The sequence below is a fragment of the Zingiber officinale genome, chromosome 4A (genome assembly GCF_018446385.1).
Source record: "Zingiber officinale cultivar Zhangliang chromosome 4A, Zo_v1.1, whole genome shotgun sequence".
In the NCBI taxonomy this organism is placed as follows: Eukaryota; Viridiplantae; Streptophyta; class Magnoliopsida; order Zingiberales; family Zingiberaceae; genus Zingiber; species Zingiber officinale.
In genome coordinates, this window is record NC_055992.1 from 62383664 (window position 1) to 62400403 (window position 16740).

A 16740-nucleotide genomic window follows, 5' to 3' on the forward strand; every position below is an offset into this window, starting at 1 on the left:
AGAAAGCTTCTGATTTTAATGGCATTCTTAAGTCTTTTCTAGTTACTCACAGCCTCTATCTTACTGGGGTCTACCATGACACCATCCTTGGAGATGATGTGACCCAGGAAGGATACCTGATCGAGCCAGAATTCACATTTTGTGAACTTGGCGTACAGCTGATTCTGCTGAATGGTCTGCAGTACTATCTTCAGGTGCTCTGTGTGTTCTTCCTGAGTTCCGGAATAGATAAGAATGTCATCGATGAACACGATAACAAACTTATCTAAGTATTCTTTGAATACTCTGTTCATGAGGTCCATGAAAGTAGTTGGAGCATTCGTTACGCCAAAGGGCATGACTATGAACTCATAATGTCTGTATCTGGTCCTGAAAGCTGTCTTGGGTATATCACCTTCTTTAACTCTCACCTGGTGATATCTCGATCTGAGGTCTATTTTATAGAACACTGCTGCTCCCTTTAGCTGATCAAACAGGTCATGTATATCCTGGGAAGAGGATACCTGTTCTTAATCGTGACTTGATTTAGTGCCTGGTAGTCTATACATAGGCGCATGCTCCCGTCCTTCTTCTTCACGAACAATACAGGAGCTCCCCATGGTGAGTGACTAGGGCGTATGAAACCATTGTCGAGCATCTCCTGTAGTTGCTCCTGAAGTTCCTTCAGTTCTGCTGGAGCCATGCAGTCGGGTGCTTTTGAGATGGGATTTGTACCGGGGACGAGTTCTATCTCAAATTCAATCTCTCTGTCTGGTGCTAGGCCCGGAAACTCCTCAGGGAAGACTGCTGGGTAGTCACATACAACTCGAACCTCTTCTAGCTTTTGGTTCTTGTCCTGATTGGTACTGACTACATGTGCTAGGAATCCCGTACATCATGAATCTAGTAGTTTCTGTGCTTTCAGAGCTGAGAGAAACTTCTTGGCCTTTCTCTTTGGTTCTCCGATGTACCCAAACTGCACTCCTGCTTCAGGTTGGAATATAACTTTCTGTTTACGGCACTCTATGGAGGCACCGTACTTGATAAGGAAGTCCATTCTCAAGATGACATCATAGTCAGCCATATCTAGCACGATCAGATCACCAAAGAGTTCTCTGTCCGCTATAATGACTGGCACTGCTGGGAGCCAGTGCGTGGATGCCATAATTTCTACGAAAGGTAGGGTTGTCAAAAACTGACCACTGAGTACATCTGGAGATATTGCTAACTTCTCGGCAAATGCCCTGGATATATAAGAATGGATTGCCCCAGTATCAAATTAGACAGTTGCATTTTGCTGTAAAATACTGATCTGACCTGTAACAACTGTCGAGGCATTTGCTACATCCTCTCTGGTTAGTGAGTAGATTCTCGCGTTCGTCGTGGCTGAGGGGCTTCTAGTCTGCCCTGGCTGATGTGTGGACCATCTAAAGCATCCTGCATCTGGTGCAACTATGCTAGTTTGCCTCCGTACTGAATCGGCTGTGGTGGGGGAAGGCTGGTCTTGTTCGGGCATTGTTTATCCATATGCCCTTCCTGGCCACATTCGAAGCATCCTCGAGTGCCCTTGCGACAAACTCCTGGGTGGAGTTTCCCACAAGTAGAACACTTGGGATAGCTAGGCTGTTTACTAACTGGTCCTCCTTTTGGGTAACTCCCTGGTTTACGTTTGTTACTGGAGTTTCCTTTCCAGTTAGAGCTGTGGCCATGGTATTTCTGAGTATCTGAGCCTCCTTGGCCTTTGGACTCCGAGAAGGCTTGCTTCTGCTGCTTGATGCTGCTCTGGTAATGCTCGGTGATCAGAGACCTACTTACCAGTTCTTCAGTGGTTTGCGGCCTATGGACGCCGCTGGCCACGTTCAGTGCTATTTCTAGCCTTAGCATTTTGAGCATCAGCCGGACTCGTTTTCTTTCGGTACTGACTAGTTCAGGGCACAGACGAGCAAGCCTGTTGAATTTCTTCACGGCCTCCTCCACTAAAAGGTTGCCCTGACGAAATTCAGTGAACTCGTCGTAGTGGCGGTTTGTGACCCGCATGTGAAAGAACTCCTCAAAGAATTCCTTTTCAAAGTCGACCCAAGTCATCTGGTTCACTGGGCGCTTCGCTTTAATCCTCTCCCACCACATACGTGCGTCTCCTACCAGGCAGAAGGAGGCACATTTCACCTTCTCATGCTCTGGCCAGTCCAGAGGCTCCATCGTACTCTCTAGTATTTTGAACCAGGCTTAGGCATCGCATGGTTCACTGGTGCCTAAGAAGTTCTCTCTGGCTTGATTTTTTGCCACTGGATCAGATAGGCTTCTCTCCTTGCCCCCTCTGCTGGGGCTACTGGTGCTGTAGGTTGGGCTGGTGGAACCTCTGTAACTACTGGGGTTGCTATGTTAGGTTCCGGGGTGGCAGTGGGAGGGTTCTGCTGATTATCCCTTAGGGTGGCTATCTCCTGTTGCTGTTCAGCTAGTTGCTTCTGTAACTGAGCCACTACCTCTATAAGGTCTGGGGGAGGAACTAAGTTATCCGCCTCATGCTGGGGCTCAGTAGCTGGTGCCCTTCTAGCTGAGCGTCCTCGTACCATTTCCTAGAGAAGTAGAGGACATACATAATTACTACAATCATGTTCACATAACTACTGTTAGCTAGAGCCCTAAAGCCAATCATTTGATGATTGTATTTTGGACTTGTTGTATCATATTCTATATATAAATAAAGGCATTTGGTTTTTGGTTATTATACTTACTTGTATTGGTGCCAAATAAACTAAGTATAATAACGTCCTTGAGTAGAAGGTTCTTACCTATATCAATCGGTTAGCTGAACCGATAGTGAGATGATATAGGGAACACTACTCTTAATCATTCCTAGTCGAGTATTAACATTCAGGGACAATGTTAATGCAATAAGACTAGCATGTAGGTCAACTCGATGACTTGATCTCACAAGTCATGGATATAGAGATATTAAGTTGACACATGAGTATACATTAGAGAATGTATACTGAATGACCCGCCATGAGAAAGTATGATGGATCGTTATATGAGTGTCATATACTTTCTCATGTGGCTATTAGTATGACTACTAGTCCTTAGACCTGAAGTCACCATGGATCCCTACATAAGGAGTTATGTACTTTGGTTTCGTCAAACGTCACCCGTAACTGGGTGAACTATAAAGGCGATTACTGGGTATGTAATGAATTATGCAGAGGGATGTGAGTGATGTAGATGGGATCTATCCCTCCTATATGACGGGAGTGACATCGATATTCTTGATAGAGTGATACCACGAAGTGCATGGCCATGCCCAAATGAGTCAATATAGGATATTGAGCTCATTTGATTTAGTGAGTCTACTTGGAGTTCAAGATTTAGATTGATTAGAGGATGACACTGTCTATGCCTCATATTGATCAATTTAGATGTCTTGGATAGAAGGACACTTGTCATAGTTTGTGAGGAGTCACAATTAGTAGTCACAAGGTGATGTTGGATCTCAACATTCTTGTAACTTGGGTAGTAATGATGTGTTGCTAGATACCACTCATTACTTATGCTCCTAATTGGGTTTAGGGGTATTGCCAAGGTTACAAGAACCAATAGGGTCACACACTAAGGATAATTAGATGGAGATTAGGTTCATATGATGAACCAAGAGGATTAGATTCATTTGATGAATCAAATTGAATTAAGAGTAATCCTAATTGGGCTAATTGAGTTGGACTCAAGTTGATTCATGTGTTCAATGAGTCTAATTTAGATTATGACTCATTGAATCAATTTAATTAAATGAATTAGATTCATTATATTAAATTGGCTTGAATTAAATGGTTGGATTAGATCAACCATGAGAGAGATTAAGTCAAGTTTGACTTGACTTGAGAGGAAGAGAAAGAGTCAAGTTTGACTTGACTTTTTGCCACATCATTAGTGAGTTGGCAAGATGTGAACCAATGATGATGCTCCACATCATCATGATTAATTAAGTGAGATGCCACCTCATGGAGGTTACAATTCTTCACTTTAATGGCTACACATTAATTGCACTTAATGCAAAATGGGAGTTACATTCTTTTGAATGTGGTGTGGAATGAATTTTTCATTTCACTCTCTCTTCTTCCTCTCAAGCTCTCCCTCTCCCTCTTCTCCTCTCTTGCCGTGACCTATCAAGGTTCTAGCACACCTTCGTTTAGGTTTTTCTCCAACTAATTAGTTCGTGTGGATACTTCTAGAGGAGTATCTATTTTGATACTCTTGAGATCTGGCACCGTTTGGACGAGCGGGAACGCGAAGGGCTTCGCTTTAAAGGTATAACCCTTTTCATGTAGATCTAGGAGTAGATCTCGCTAGAAACTCGTATTCGTAGTTTTTCGAAATTTTTCTTTGCGCGGATCCGTTGGCTTTGGGGCTTTCGGGGTTTCCGCGACGCGAAAACGCGGTTTTCGCGGTCCGAAAAACCCAACAGTGGTATCAGAGCCACTTGCAAAGACGAATACGAGTTTATTTTGTGTTTTATGAAAACTTTTCAGTTCTGTAATATTCTGTAAATTTAGGTTTTTATAGTTTTTATGGGTAATTTTCTCATAGAAGCGAAGCACAAGTGTTTCGGCGCTTGTAGGCTTCCGCTACCGGGAAGATTTTTCCAAAACGGCCAAGTTTTGCCCCAAAACCTTTTGGGACAGCGGGCTAAGGCGCTGTTAGATCGCGGGTAGGGGCGCTTCCCTTGGCCCCGCAAGGGGATTCGTTCCGTGATTGCGCCCGAAAACCGCTAAACGGAACCGCCGGGAAATTGTACTCATAAAAAATTGTAAAAATTATAGAAAAATTACAGAAAATTATAGAAATATATAATTTTGAATTATATATTATTTTTGTGATAGTCATGGCCCAAAGACCCAATTCGATTGGATAATTTGTGTTGTAATTCATAATACGGCCTGCGTGCCGTGATGTGGTGTGCGTGTTGTATTTTATTTTTTTTTTCGTGACCTGCGCATCGTGCCTTTCTCTTTTATTCTTGTTGTAAATTAGATTTAGACTTGAATGTAACTCGAGTTTCAAAATGTAATGTAAATTTTGAAGCGGTGGAAGGTCCACTCAAGACGGAGTTACTAGGAGGGCGCAAGCAACACGAGGTGATCAAAGGAAGGAGCTTGAGAAGCTGTTGACCTTAGGTTGACCATCCGATCTTCTCATTGGCTTGAGAAGATCGTAGTAGGGCCATGACATAATCACAAAATTATTTAATTAATTACTTTTGTGTGTATGTGATGCATGCTAGTTAATTAAGTAATTAATTAGTGCCTAACGATTAGATTAGATCTAAGTCGTGCACATGATGTACCCTTCGATTAGATTAGATCTATCGAGTATATGATACGCAACATCGTTTAGATTAGATCTAAATCGAGTCAACTCGTAATGCCTACCATGCCGTGATACCTACCACTACCTCGATCGCATGTTGTTGTCGAATCTGCCAAAGCAGAGCAACACATACTATCTTGATAGGGTACGGAGGGACAATTTTGGTCCCGCCTATCAACGCATGGGTGAATACAACTCAATTAGATTGAGTAACTAGTTAACTCAATTGGATCAAGTTTAACTATAGGCATTATCCAATGGTTGGTAGATAGGTCAAAATCACGTTTATATTAACTCTTGGGCGTATTAGCCAAAGCTAACTCGAGTTTTAATATAAATGCGGATTTTGATGCTATAAACAAGAGTTGCATAGAGATGTAATTGGTAATCGTTACCTACCGATCATACTAAGTCTTGGGCGTATTAGCCAAAGCTAACTCAAGGGTTAGTATGATGTGGATCTTGTCCCACATGAATTATAAAATTCTGTGGGAGCATCATTTAGTTAAAGGCCTAATTAAATGATTAATAATATGATACTTATTTCTGCATTTATTTCTGGTGTAGATTACCTGGGATCTGTCCTCGAGAAGGACAAGCTCAACGGAGCAAACTTCCTGGACTGGTACAGGAACCTGAAAATAGTTCTCACCCAAGAACGTAAACTGTACGTTCTGGAGCAGCCCATTCCAGAGGCTCCTCCTGCCACTGCCGCGCGAGCTGACCGAGATGCTTTCAAGAAGCATCAAGATGACGCATTAGATGTGTCTTGTCTAATGCTCGCGACCATGAACTCTGAGCTTCAGAAGCAACACAAGTTAATGGGCGCTTATGATATGGTTGAACATCTTCGTCAACTGTATCAAGGTCAAGCGAGGCATGAGAGATTTGAGATCTCAAGGGCACTGTTTCAGGGCAAGATGTCAAATGGGGCTCCTATAGGCCCATATGTACTCAAAATGATTGGGTACATAGAGAACCTACAAAGGTTGGGGTTCCCACTTGGCCAAGAGCTGGCCACTGACCTGATCTTGCAATCCTTGCCCGATGGCTACAGTCAATTCGTTCTAAACTACAATATGAACGAGATTGACAAGCCACTGCCCGAGCTACTTAGTATGTTGCGAACTGCTGTGCTGAACCTTAAGAAGGCTAAGCAAGGGCAAGGGCAAGCCCAAAGGCAAGGGACAGTCCCAAGCCAAGGGCAAAGGCAAGGCACTGAAGCCTAAAGGAGGGGTCGCCAAGGATGCTACCTGCTTCCACTGCGGTCAGACCGGGCACTGGAAGAGGAATACTTGGAGGATCTTAAGAAGAAGCGAAGTGAGACTTCCACTTCAGGTATATATGTTATAGAAGTCAATCTATCTATTTCTACATCATGGGTATTAGATACTGGATGTGCTTCTCACATTTGTACTGATGTGTAGGCGCTGAGAAATAGCAGGGCATTGACAAAGGGCGAGGTGGATCTACGAGTAGGCAATGGAGCACGGGTTGCTGTTGTTGCTGTAGGGACTTACTTTCTATCTCTGCCCTCTGGGCTTGTACTAGAGTTAGTCGATTGTTGTTATGTGTCTGCATCAACTAAGAACATTATATCAGTTTCTTGTTTGGACAAGAAAGGTTTCGCGTTTACAATAAAGAACAAATGTTGTTCCGTCTATTTAAACGATATGTTATATTGTAGTGCACCTCTGATAAACAGACTCTATATTCTAGACCTTGAGAGCCCTATCTATAACATAAATACCAAGAGGTTCAAGTCAAATGACATGAACCAAACCTACCTCTGGCACTGTCGCTTAGGTCATATAAATGACAAGCGCTTATCCCAGCTCCATAAGGATGGTTTGCTGGACTCATTTGATTTTGAATCATATGAGATATGCGAGTCATGCCTACAAGGCAAGATGACCAAGACTCCCTTTAGTGGGCACAGCGAAAGAGCGATTGATTTGTTAGGACTCATACATAGTGATGTATGTGGCCCTTTCAATGTCGCTGCTAGAGGCGGTTATAGATATTTCATCACATTTACTGATGACTTCAGTAGATATGGTTATGTGTACTTGATGACACATAAGTCTGAATCCTTTGAAAAGTTCAAAGAATTCAAGAATGAAGTACAGAACTAGCTTGGCAAAAGTATTAAGATACTTCGATCAGATCGAGGTGGAGAATACCTTAGCCATGAGTTTCGTGACTATCTAGCAGAGTGTGGGATTCTATCCCAACTCACTCCTCCTGGAACACCACAGTGGAATGATGTATCCAAAAGGAGGAATCGTACCCTATTAGATATGGTACGATCTATGATGAGTCACACAGATCTTCCGACATACCTTTGGGGCTATGCTCTAGACACGACAGCTTTTATACTCAACCGAGTTCCATCCAAGGCCGTGATAAAGACACCATATAGGATGAGTCACAGACTTACGTTCGACGTCAAGTCTCAGACAAGTTAGGACCCAAATCTGACAAGTGCTAATTTATTGGATATCCCAAGGAAACTAAGGGATATTACTTCTACATTCCCAGTCAGCACAAGATAGTTGTGGCAAAGACTGAGGTCTTTCTAGAAAGGGACTTTGTTTCTAGAAAGACTAGTGGGAGCGCGTTCGATCTTGAAAAAGTTCAAGATGCGAACAATAGCACTGAAGCCTCGATGGAAATTGAACTAGAACCACAAAATGTTGTGGATTATGTTGTTCCACAAAGAGTTGAGGAACAACAACCAGTTCAAGTAGACATACCTCTTCGCAGGTCTGATAGGGTACGTCGTCAGCCTGAGAGATACTCATTTCTCTTGTCTGACCATGATGACGTTGTGCTCATAGAGGATGAGCCTACCACCTATCTGGAAGCTGTGATGAAACCAGATTCCGAGAAATGGCTAGAAGCCATAAGATCCGAAATGGATTCCATGTACACCAACCAAGTATGGACTTTGGTTGATCCACCTGAAGGGGTAAAACCTATAGGTTGTAAGTGGGTCTTTAAGCGAAAGACTAACATGGCTGGACTTATCTATAAGGGTCGCTTGGTAGCTAAAGGTTTCAAGCAGATTCATGGTATTGACTATGATGAAACCTTTTCTCCAATAGCGATGTTTAAGTCCATTCGGATCATGCTTGCTATTGCAGCTTACCACGATTACGAGATCTGGCAGATGGACGTCAAAACCGCATTTCTGAATGGAAACCTACTCGAGGATGTGTACATGACACAACCTGAGGGTTTTGTAGATCCACAGCATACTAGCAGAGTATGTTAGTTAGAGCCCTAGAGCCAATCATTTGATGATTGTATGGACTCATTGTATCATATTCTTGTATATAAATAAAGGCATTTGGATTTTGGTTATTATACTTACTTGTATTGGTGCCAAATAAACTAAGTATAATAATGTCCTTGAGTAGATGGTTCTCACCTATATCAATCGGTTAGTTGAACCGATAGTGAGATGATATAGGGAACACTACTCTAAACCATTCCTAGTCGAGTATTAACATTCAGGGACAATGTTAATGCAATAAGACTAGTATGTAGGTCAACTCGATGACTTGATCTCACAAGTCATGGATATGGAGATATCAAGTTGACACATGGGTATGCATTGGAGAATGTATACTGAATGACCCGACCTACCGATCATACTAAGCCTTGGGCGTATACTGAATGTATACTGAATGTAATTGGTAATCGTTACCTACCGATCATACTAAGCCTTGGGCGTATTAGCCAAAGCTAACTCAAGGGTTAGTATGATGTAGATCTTGTCCCACAAGAATTATAGAATTCAGTGGGAGCATCATTTAGTTAAAGACCAAATTAAATGATTAAGAATATGATACTTATTTCTGCATTTATTTCTGTTGTAGAATTTTCATGACGTCGAATACGAACACCTTCTCTCTGCGATCTGTCCTTAAGAAGGACAAGCTCAACGGAGCAAATTTCCTGGACTGGTACAAGAATCGGAGAATAGTTCTCACTCAGGAACGTAAATTGTACGTTCTGGAGCAGCCCATTCCGGAGGCTCCTCCTGCCATTGCCACGCGAGCTGACCGGGATGCTTACAAGAAGCATCAAGATGACGCATTAGATGTGTCCTGTCTAATGCTCGCAACCATGAACTCTGAGCTTCAGAAGCAACATGAGTTGATGTGTGCTTACGATATGGTTGAACATCTTCGTCAACTATATCAAGGACAAGCAGGGCACTGGAAGAGGAACTTCACAGGATACCTGGAAGATCTTAACAAGAAGAGAAATAAGATTTCTACTTTAGGTATAAATGTTATAGAAATCAACCTCTCTATTTATTCGTCGTGGGTATTAGATACCGGATGTGCTTCGCACATTTGTACTAATGTACAAGCGCTGAGAAATAGCAGGGCATTGACGTAGGGTGAGATAGACCTACGAGTAGGCAATGGAGCACGAATTGCTGCTATTGCTGTAGGAACTTATCATCTATCCCTTCCCTCTGGGGTTGTACTAGAATTAGATGATTGTTGTTATGTGCCTGCCTTGACTAAGAACATAATTTCAGTTTCTTATTTGGGTAAGAAAGGATTTTCGTTTATAATAAAGAACAAATGTTGTTCTGTCTATTTAAACGATATGTTCTATTGTAGTGCACCTCTGATGAACGGACTGTTAGTTAGAGCCCTAGAACCAATCATTGGATGATTGTATGGACTCATTGTATCATATTCTTGTATATTAATAAAGGCATTTTGATTTTGGTTATTATACTTACTTGTATTGGTGCCAAATAAACTAAGTATAATAATATGTCCTTGAGTAGATGGTTCTCACCTATATCAATCGGTTAGTTGAACCGATAGTGAGATGATATAGGGAACACTACTCTTAATCATTCCTAGTTGAGTATTAACATTCAGGGACAATGTTAATGCAATAAGACTAGCATGTAGGTCAACTCGATGACTTGATCTCACAAGTCTTGGATATAGAGATATCAAGTTGACACATGGGTGTACATTAGAGAATGTATACTGAATGACCCGCCATGAGAAAGTATCATGGATCGTTATATGAGTGTCATATACTTTCTCATGTGGCTATTAGTATGACTATTAGTCCTTAGACCTGAAGTCACCATAGATCCCTACATAAGGAGTTATGTACTTTGGTTTCGTCAAACGTCACCCGTAACTGGGTGGACTATAAAGGCGATTACTGGGTATATAACAAATTATGCAGAGGGATGTGAGTGATGTAGATGGGATCTATCCCTCCTATATGACGAGAGAGACATCGGTATTCTTGATAGAGTGAGACCACGAAGTGCATGGCCATGCCCAAATGAGTCAATATGGGAAATTGAGCTCATTTGATTTAGTGAGTCTACTTGGAGTTCAAGATTTAGATTGATCATAGGATGACACGGTCTATGCCTCACATTGATCAATCTAGATGTCTAAGATAGAAGGACACTTGTCATATATTGTGAGGAGTCACAATTAGTAGTCACAAGGTGATGTTGGATCTTGACATTTCTTGTAACTTGGGTAGTAATGATGTGCTGCTAGATACCGCTCATTACTTATGCTCCTAAATGGGTTTAGGGCATTGCCAACGTTACAAGAACCTATAGGGTCACACACTTAGAACAATTAGATGGAGATTAGGTTCATATGATGAACCAAGAGGATTAGATTCATTTGATGAATCGAATTGGATTAAGAGTAATCCTAATTGGGCTAACTTGAGTTCGACTCAAGTTGATTCATGTGTTCAATGAGTCTAATTTAGATTTTGACTCATTGAATCAATTTAATTAAATGAATTAGATTCATTATATTAAGTTGGCTTGAATCAAATGGTTGGATTCGATCAACCATGGAAGAGATTTGGTCAAGTTTGACTTGACTTGAGAGGAAGATTAAAAGTCAAGTTTGACTTGACTTTATGCCACCTCATTGGTGAGTTGGCATTGAAGTGGACCAATGATGTTACTCCACATCATCATGGGTGTCATCTCATGGAAGTTACAAAGCCATTTTCTTAATAACTTCACATTAATTGCATTTAATGGGGAGTTACACATGAAGATAGTGGCCGGCCACATTTTGAATGGGGTGAATTGATTTTCATTCATTCATTCAAGTGTGCATGATTCTTCCTTCTTCCTCTTGAAGCTCTCCTTCTCCCTCTCCTCCTTGCTTGGCCGAATCTTACCAAGGTGCTAGCACACCTTTGTGTGAGGTTTTCTCCACCTACGTGTCCGTGTGGATACTTCTAGAGGACCGACGCTTGACAGTCTAGAGATCCGGCAATTCCTTGGACGAGCGGGAATGCGAAAGGGCACGCTTCAAGGTATACTTCTTAACACATAGATTTAGGAGTAGATCTAGATATTTAAAAACTCGTACTCGTAATTTTCGTTCGGCTTTCCTTGCACGGATCTACGGCTTTGGGTGATTCGGGGTTTCTGCGACGCGAAAAGCGGTTTTCGCGGCCCTGAAAAATCCAATAGTGGTATCAGAGCCACGTGCAAGGCTTGTATGAGTTTAATTTTTTGGTTTTATGAAAATTAAAGTTTCTGTAATTTTCTGTAAAATTATGTTTTTTGGGTTTTTATGAGTATTTTTCTCGAGTAATCAAAGCACAAGTGTTTAGACGCTTGTAGGCTTCGACTACCGGGAAGATTTTTCCAAAACGGTGATGTTTCGACCCAAATCCGTTTGGGAAAGCGAGCGAAGGTGCTGTAGGATCGCTTAGGAGCAACTCACGATGGTTAGATCGTGGATAGGGGCACTTCCCCTAACCCCGCAAGGGGATTTGCTTCGCGATTGCGCTCGAAATCGCTAATCGGGACCGCCGGGAAAATTCTTCTCAAAGGTTTCGTCCCAAATTGTTTTGGGACAGCGGGCTAAGGCGCTATAGGATCGCAAAGGAACCCTCGCGATGGGTAGATCGTGGGTAGGGGCGCTGCCCCTGTCCCCGCAAGGGGATCCGTTCCGCGATTGCGCCCGAAACCGCGAAACGGGACCGCTGGGAAATTTTAATCGTAAAAATTGTAAAGAATTAATTTTAAAATTATAGAAAATTATGAAAATATATAATTTTGAATTATATATTAATTTTGTGATAGTCATGGCCCAAAAACTCAATATGATTGGATTGAATTGTAATTCGTAATACGGCCTGCGTGTCGTTATGTGTTTGCGCGTGTTGTATGTTTTTATTTTTCCGCGACCTGCGCGTCGTGCCTTTCTCATATATTCTGGTTGTAAATTAGATTTAGACTCGAATGTAACTCGAGTTTCAAATTGTAATGTACAAATTGGAGCGGTGGAGGGTCCACACGAGACGGAGTTCCGAGGCGGGCACGAGCAACACAAGGTGGTCAAAGGGAGGAGCTTGGAGAAGCTGTTGACCCTAGGTTGACCATTCGATCTTCTCATTGGCTTGAGAAGATCGTAGTAGGGCCATGACTAAATCACAAATATATTAATTAGTTAATTGCTTATGTATATGATGCATGTTTAATAAGTAATTAATTAATTAGTGCCTTACGATTAGATTAGATCTAAGTCGTGCACATGATGCACCCTTGCGATTAGATTAGATCTAAGTCGTGCAAAAGATGCATCATTTTCGATTAGATTAGATCTCGATCGAACCAACTCTAAATGCCTAACCGTGCCGTGATACCTATCACTACCTCGATCACATGTATTGTTGAATCTGCCAAAGCAGAGCAATACATATTATCTTGGGTAGGGTACGGAGGGACAATCTTGGTCCCGCCTATCAATGCATGGGTGAATACAAACTCAATTAGATTGAGTATTCCTAGTTGCTCTGTTAGATCGAGTCAACTATAGGCATTCTTCCAACGGTTGGAAAAGATAGGTCAAAATCACATCTATATTAACTCTCGGGCGTATTAGCCAAAGCTAACTCGAGTTTTAATATAAATGCGGATATTGATTTTATAAACAAGAGTTGCATAGAGATGTAATTGGTAATCGTTACCTACCGATCATACTAAGCCTTGGGCGTATTAGCCAAAGCTAACTCAAGGGTTAGTATGATGTGGATCTTGTCCCACAAGAATTATAGTATTTAGTGGGAGCATCATTTAGTTAAAGGCCTAATTAAATGATTTTAAAAGAATATGATATTTATTTCTGCAAATTTTCTGTTGTAGATAACCATGACGTCGAACACGAATTCCTTCTCCCTGCGATCTGTCCTTGAGAAGGACAAGCTCAACGGAGCGAATTTCCTGGACTGGTACAGGAACTTGAGAATAGTTCTCACCCAGGAACGTAAACTGTACGTTCTGGAGCAGCCCATTCCGGAGGCTCCTCCTGCCAATGCCCCGCGAGCAGACAAAGATGCTTACAAGAAGCATCAAGACGACGCATTAGATGTGTCCTGTCTAATGCTCGCGACCATGAACTCTGAGCTTCAGAAGCAACACGAGTTGATGGACGCTTACGATATTGTTGAGCATCTTCGCCAACTATATCAAGGACAAGCGAGGCATGAGAGATTTGAGATCTCTAAGGCACAGTTTCAGTGCAAGATGTCAGACGGGGCTCCCGTAGGTCCTTATGTACTCAATATGATTGGGTACATAGAGAACCTACAAAGACTGGGGTTCCCACTTGGCCAAGAGCTGGCCACTGACTTAATCTTGCAATCCTTGCCGGATAGCTATAGTCAATTCGTTCTGAACTATAACATGAACGAGATTGACAAGCCACTGTCCGAGCTCCTTAGTATGTTACGAACTGCTGAGATTAACCTTAAGAAGGTTAAGCCCATTATGATGGTCCAGAAGCATAAGGGCAAAGGCAAGCCCAAAGGCAAGGGAAAGTCCCAAGTCAAGGGCAAAGGCAAGGCACTGAAGCCTAAAGGAGGGGTCACCAAGGATGCTACCTGCTTCCACTGCGGTCAGACCGGGCACTGGAAGAGGAACTGCAAGGTATACTTGGAGGATCTTAAGAAGAAGCGAAGTGAGACTTCCACTTCAGGTATATATATTATAGAAGTCAATCTATCTATTTCTACATCATGGGTATTAGATACTGGATGTGCTTCTCACATTTGTACTGATGTGCAGGCGCTGAGAAATAGCAGGGCATTGACAAAGGGCGAGGTGGACCTACGAGTAGGCAATGGAGCACGGGTTGCTGCTGTTGCTGTAGGGACTTACTGTTTATCTCTGCCCTCTGGGCTTGTACTAGAGTTAGTCGATTGTTGTTATGTGCCTGCATTAACTAAGAACATTATATCAGTTTCTTGTTTGGACAAGAAAGGTTTCTCGTTTACTATAAAGAACAAATGTTGTTCCATCTACTTAAATGATATGTTCTATTGTAGTGCACCTCTGATAAACGGACTCTATATTCTAGACATTGAAAGCCCTATCTATAACGTAAATACCAAGAGGTTCAAGTCTAATGACATGAACCAAACCTACGTTTGGCACTGTCGCTTAGGTCATATAAATGACAAGCGCTTATCCCAACTCCATAAGGATGGTTTGTTGGACTCATTTGATTTTGAATCATATGAGATATGTGAGTCATGCCTATGAGGCAAGATGACCAAGACTCCCTTTAGTGGACACAGCGAGAGAGCAACTGATTTGTTAGGACTCATACATAGTGATGTATGTGGCCCTTTCAATGTTGCTGCTAGAGGCGGTTATAGGTACTTCATCACATTTACTGATGATTTCAGTAGATATGGTTATGTGTACTTGATGACACGTAAGTCTGAATCCTTTGAAAAGTTCAAAGAATTCAAGAATGAAGTACAGAACCAGCTTGGCAAGAGTATTAAGATACTTCAATCCGATCGAGGTGGAGAATTCCTTAGCCATGAGTTCCGTGACTATCTAGGTGAGTGTGGGATTCTATCCCAACTCACTCCTCCTGGAACACCACAGTGGAATGGTGTATCCGAACGGAGGAATCGTACATTATTAGATATGGTACGATCTATGATGAGTCACACAGATCTTCCGACATATCTATGGGGATATGCTCTAGACACGGCAGCTTTCATACTCAACCGAGTTCCTTCAAAGGCCGTGATAAAGACACCATATAGGATATGGACTGGGAGAGATGCCCAGGTGTCTTTCATGAGGATTTGGGGTTGTGAGGCTTACGTACGACGTCAAGTCTCAGACAAATTAGGACCCAAATCCGACAAGTGTTATTTCATTGGATATCCCAAGGAAACTAAGGGATATTACTTCTACATTCCCAGTCAGCACAAGGTAGTTGTGGTCTTTCTAGAAAGAGACTTTGTTTCTAGAAAGACGAGTGGGAGCACGTTCGATCTTGAAGAAGTTCAAGATGCGAACAATAGCACTGATGCCTCGATGGAAATTGAACTGGAACCACAAAGTGTTGTGGATGATGTTGTTCCACAAGGAGTTAAGGAACAACAACCGGTTCAAGTAGACATACCTCTTCGCAGGTCTGATAGGGTACGTCATCAGCCTGAGAGATACTCATTTCTCTTGTCTGACCATGATGACGTTATGCTCATAGAGGATGAGCCTACCACCTATCAGGAAGCTGTGATGAGACCAGATTCCGAGAAATGGCTAGAGGCCATGAGATCCGAAATGGAATCCATGTACACCAACCAAGTATGGACTTTGGTTGATCCACCTGAAGGGGTAATACCCATTGGGTGCAAGTGGGTCTTTAAGAGAAAGACTGACATGGATGGACTTATCTATAAGGGCCGCTTGGTAGCTAAAGGTTTCAAGCAGATTCATGGTATTTACTATGATGAAACCTTTTCTCCAGTAGCGATGTTTAAGTCCATTCGGATCATGTTTGCTATTGCAGCCTACCATGACTATGAGATATGTCAGATGGATGTCAAAACCGCGTTTCTGAATGGAAACCTGCTCGAGGATGTGTACATGACACAACCTGAGGGTTTTGTAGATCCACAGCATACTAGAAGAGTATGCAAGCTGCATAGGTCCATTTATGGACTAAAGCAAGCTTCTCGGAGCTGGAATCTTCGATTCGATGATGCAATCAAACATTTTGGTTTCATCAAGAACGAAGATAAGTCTTGTGTCTACAAGAAGGTTGTAGGGGATATAGTTGTCTTCCTCATATTGTATGTGGATGACATACTACTCATTGGGAAGGACATCCCTATGCTTCAGTCTGTCAAGACCTGGCTAGGGAGTTGCTTCTCAATGAAGGACTTAGGTGAGACATCCCGCATTCAAGGGATTCAGATCTATAGAGATAGATCTAAGAGATTGCTTGGCCTAAGTCAGAGTACATACATTGACAAGGTACTCCTTCGGTTTGCCATGCAGAACTCCAAGAAGGGATTTCTGCCGATGTCACATGGCGTGAGTCTTTCGAA